The sequence below is a fragment of the Glycine soja genome, chromosome 10 (genome assembly GCF_004193775.1).
Source record: "Glycine soja cultivar W05 chromosome 10, ASM419377v2, whole genome shotgun sequence".
NCBI lineage: Eukaryota > Viridiplantae > Streptophyta > Magnoliopsida > Fabales > Fabaceae > Glycine > Glycine soja.
This window is the reverse complement of record NC_041011.1, coordinates 5,851,791-5,856,863: the sequence shown is the minus strand read 5'-3', so window position 1 is coordinate 5,856,863 and position 5,073 is coordinate 5,851,791. Positions and strand designations below refer to the sequence as shown.

Sequence of the window (5,073 nt, the reverse complement as noted above, 5' to 3'; positions counted from 1 at the left end):
GGTAAAGCCTAATTAGGGATAAGGAATGAATGCGTGAATCAATTTTAAGGGTTAGGCCACTCGGGAGAGGGTAACGCTTAATAGAACAATAAAAGAAAGAAATCATAGGGTTCGCATTGACCCAATGCCCTTGCTTTAGCAAACATCTAGAATGTAATCTTAAGGCGTCTTAGTTATTGAGTCTTCGCAAAGGGCATTTGAAAGATAGGTAATTAAGGTAGGCTTGTCATCATGAGGCTTCAGGAGCAAGTAGAATGGATAGATGTGGGGCATAATTAGTTCACTGGTATTGATAACAGACAAATCCTGAATCCATATATCTAGACTGATTAGACTTGTTAAGTTTTAGTGATTTTAATATATAGATTTTATTTCTTATTATATTGTTGGGTTTTCTTAGAAATAGTTGGGTTTCTTAGAAATTGTTATTCCTTATTGTTGGGTTTCTTAGAAGTAGTATTTTACTGTTGGGTTTTAATAGGAGTAGTTATCCCCTATTTAGGAGTAGGTATTTAGGCTTAGTAGATTTAGACTTTATCCTTCCTTTATTTGAATTTCTTAGAAGTAGTTATTCCTATCTTTATCATATCTCAATTTAAATATTTTATCTTCTATTTTGATCCCTCAATCTTTTATCTTTTTCTTTTACCTTCTAATTTTATCTTTAAATATCTTATCTTTTCTTTTATCTTCTAATTTTATCCTTAAATATCTTATATTTTCTTTACCTTATCTTCTATCTTTCTTTATCTTTTATTTTAAATTCTTATCTCTTGCTTTTAAATTGGATTTGCATTAATCTAAGTGCAAACAAGTCCCTGTGGATTCGACACTCGGACTTCCGAGTACTTTATTACTTGTGACAATTTGGTACACTTGCCAACGAGTTAACAACTGCCCCCCCCCCCCACGTTTTGTCTCGTGTGGGTTATGACTATTTAGAGCAGAAGCTCTTGGCTAAGAAGATGAAGAAGAAGCTGGAGGAAGCTGCATAGTCAAGAAGCGTTGATGGCGTCATCGACCCTTCATCCCCGGTCAGATGCCACGTGAAGTGGAAGATGGCCCGCACGAAGAAAACAGGGGAAATGACGACTGAGGCCGCAAAGGAAATCGCTGAGAAGATCGTAAGTCATTTTCAACTAACCATTACAATTATATTTCAATATTTTGTGAATGCCATGTACCACTGTGTGTTTTCTGTGCAGGATTCCTTTGAGGAGCAGGCCACACAGGGATCCTTCGTCCCCCATGGACATCAGGATGTTCTCACTACTGCTATTGGACATCCAGAGCACCCTGGACGTGCCCGTGCTGCTGGAGCCGGTGTCACCATCGAGCAATACTTTGGATCAGCTCTACGGAAGTCCCGTAACTCTTCCTCCCTACCTCCCAAAGAATTGCAACAGTTGACCCAGCAAATCAGGGACCAGCTAGAGGAGTCCATCACAGAAAAAGTGATGCAGCAGCTCATGGCATCATTCAGCCAGATGCAATCCTAGATTCAATCCCAGATGCAATCTCAGGGACTTGCACCGCCTCCCGACCCTCTGGTTGGTCCCTCCGGTCCTCGAGTAAGCACAAAGGGGAGTTGTGTTAATCCCTCAGGAAACGATCCTGAGACGGGTGACTCTGATAGGTGCGGCTTGTACATAGAAGCAGATCCTGCCCGCCTGGTTGCCATGGGGAGAGTTTATGAGGGATCCACTGTTGTTCATAACACTCCTTTGTTGCCTGGCCAAGTAAAGGTGAGTGTGGAGGAGGTTACAGATGCAGATGCTCCAGTTCCTGTACCCACTGATAAGGTTTCCTTAGTGGGGCAAGCACTTCACACCTTCCTTGCTTGGCCGACACATCTGGTCAAGTCTTTATCACAGCAGGTACTTATTGTCCTTACTATATGTTTCTTTTTTTAAAATTAATTCATTAAGTGTGCCTCAAATTAGGCCATTTAACTTTGTTTCATGAACAGGTAGCTGTGTCTCCGGCAAAACCACCTCCAAAGCCCGATCCGGAGGTCGATGATCCGCTTTATCTGATGACATTGACCATCCCAGAGCTTTTTTTGAGGCCTTATCAGGTTAGATGGGATGCCACCGTGTTCGGGGTCTTTAATCCAGATTTCCCCCTCTACGTAAAGCACGAAGACCTCTATGAAATCGCACCCGGTGGTCAATGTCTCAGCATATCAGTGTTACAGTTGTGGATTCTGTAAGTCATTTTATATTACTTTTAATTACCTAAGTTATTGCTTTCAATTCATAAATATTTAACTTTAACTTAACATAAACAGGCATCTCACTAAAACATGTATGCGAGCGGGGGATTCTGATATCTATGGATTCCTCGAGCCACAGTCCATTCAGAGGTCTGGGCAATCGCAGTTTGAGTCTGAAAGTTACATAAAGACTTAGATGTAGAGTTCAAAATGTGATGTCTATCTTGGAGCCTACCTAAATGGGTAAGTCACACAAAATAACTGAATTTAATTAATGTTTACTAATATACTAACCCATATTCATCTCCACTGTAGCGGACACTGGAAGATGGTGGTCATCTTGCCCAAGGAACACCTAGTTGTCTGGTTTTGATCATTGCATAACATGCCAGACAGCTACCTTAAGGGGATTATTAATAGGTTAGTGTTCTTTTCAATACATTTGCATTGAAATACCTCAACGTACAACACCAGTTTTTAATTGTTACTCATCTGAAATAGTGCTTTAAAAGGTCTTAATGATGCTCCACAGCCTAAATCAAAGGCTCCTGCTAGGTGGATTGTCGTCAAGGTACGTCATTTACATAAAACTTCCACTTATATATATTTCTTTATGTGTCTGTACACTAGTTGTTTAATTAATATCCAAATTTCATTATGTATATAGTGTAATAGACAAAAAGGAAGTACTGAATACAGCTACTATGTGATGCACTGGATGTCCACCGTCATTTTAGGAACTTTTAGGAATAATTGGGAAGCGGTAAGTTTATTTCAAACAAAATCGATTTATTTATAATTTGTATTACATTATTAACTTATTATGATTTATTTCATCATGCTGTATTTTAACGATCCTAGACCATTGGAGCCAGAGAGATTAAAGGCATTGCAGATCCAGTGGGCACAGTTTTATCTCCGAGTTAGAGATCAGACCTAAGATTTAGGGACATTATCTTTAGCTTAGTTTACTTTGGTTTAACATTTTTGACATTTTCTATGTAATATGAACATTGAATTCATTTGATGATTGTTCTTTATGATAAATCAATTATTTGATGTTTATTATCATTAAAAGTGCTTGAAAGCAGAATAAAATGTTTATTTGCTGTGAATTGGGCTTGAAATTGCATTTTACAGGTATAATTTTGGGTTTATTGTAAAAACAGAAAGTATATATAAAAAAAAATACTTGAAAACAACATCGGTTATTAACAAAAACCGATGTTAATATGGTAAATAACATCGGTTATTTACAAAAACCGATGTCATCATGAACCTTAACATCAGTCATACAAAAAACCGATGTTAACTTTTGTACATTAACATTAGTTATTTATACATAACCAATGCTAATGTACAAACATTAACATCGGTTATGTATAGATAATCGATGTTAACTTTGTACATTAACATCGGTTTTCTATGAATAGCCGATGTTATATACAAAGACGTACAACAAATAAGTATATGCATCATCATCGTTGACATCGGTTCTTCGAGAGAATCGATGTCAATATATAACATTAACATCGATTTTACTACAAAACCGATGTCAACTTTCGTCATGCATACACTTTTTTTGCTGTAGTTCTTTGTGTTTAACATCGGTTATTTAGAAAACCGATGTTATGATATTTATGTTAACATCGGTTTTTCAAAACTGATGTTAACGATGATACATTCAACATCGTCACTTTCAACATCAGTTTTAGAGCCGATGTAGAATGCCCTAAATAATCGATGTTGAAAGTGTAATTTCTAATAGTGATGTTTCAATATTGATGTCACACACTGGGCATCCTAGACTCGTCGAGCTGCAACTATGTTCCTTGAGACGAGATTTGCTTTTGTCTGGATTTTATCGAGCGATACTAATGTTTATTTATATGCTAATGTAATCATTTTTTGCAAATCAATAATAGAAACAAATGTTGTACTTCCAGAGACGTAAGCATACTTGTTGAACCATATCGTATTTGTGTGTGTGCGCGTGTTTACTGCCTGTAGAATTTTTGTTGCTATTTCTAACAAGTACGATTGATTTTCCATCTTTCTCAAATGGCATTGTTCTTTTCTTCCCATCTGTTGCGACTCTAGCTAAGGTATCTAACCCTTCAACTCGCAAATTAAGACCAATTCCTCCAAGCCCTATGAATGGGCCAATTCGGCAGCTCTAACATAGCAACCACCGTAAATCCACCAACAATTACTTAATGCAATCAGTTTTTTGCTTGATGCACCTTCAAAATTTGTAAAGTCCCCATCTTATCCCTTTCCTCTCACTCACTATCTTTTTCTCTCCGTTTTCCTCTTCACTGTGGGGGGCACTTGTGAGAATCCCCTTGATTGGGACAGTGACGACTTTGATGTTTTTGAGGATAATGGTGTTGAAATATAAACTTGATTTGGGCCTAAATTAATTATTTGGTTCCTTGGACTTAGTTATTTTGGGCTTAAGTAATTATGGGTCATGTTTCTAGAGAATTCTTGTAGTGTTTGGAGTGTCTAGATATTTCTTATAGTTGTAATATTCTCTAGAATACTCTTTGGATCTCTAGAGTTAAGAACTCTCTAGAATTAGTGTATCTAGAGTTCTCCTTAGAGTAGTATAAATAGATATGTAATCCTACACATTTGTATCAAGCAAAAAATACAAAGTTCTCTCCTCCATAAAGAATTCTCCTTCCTATCAAGTTTCTATTCAAAGTCTCCAATATTCCTAAACACTTTTCCTAAACATAAAAGCCTTATTTCCAACAAAGTGGTATCAGAGCTTCAAGATCCTCAAAAGATGGCGAATGGAGGTTTTCCTTTCCAAATGCCGATGCTCACAAAGAACAACTATGATAATTGGA

At 37.2% G+C, this 5,073-nt stretch overlaps 1 pseudogene; it reads left to right on the top strand.

Moving 5' to 3' along the window:
• Positions 1–2,411: 2,411 nt before the first annotated feature.
• On the top strand, positions 2,412–3,107 carry LOC114372319 (annotated as a pseudogene).
• Positions 3,108–5,073: the final 1,966 nt, after the last annotated feature.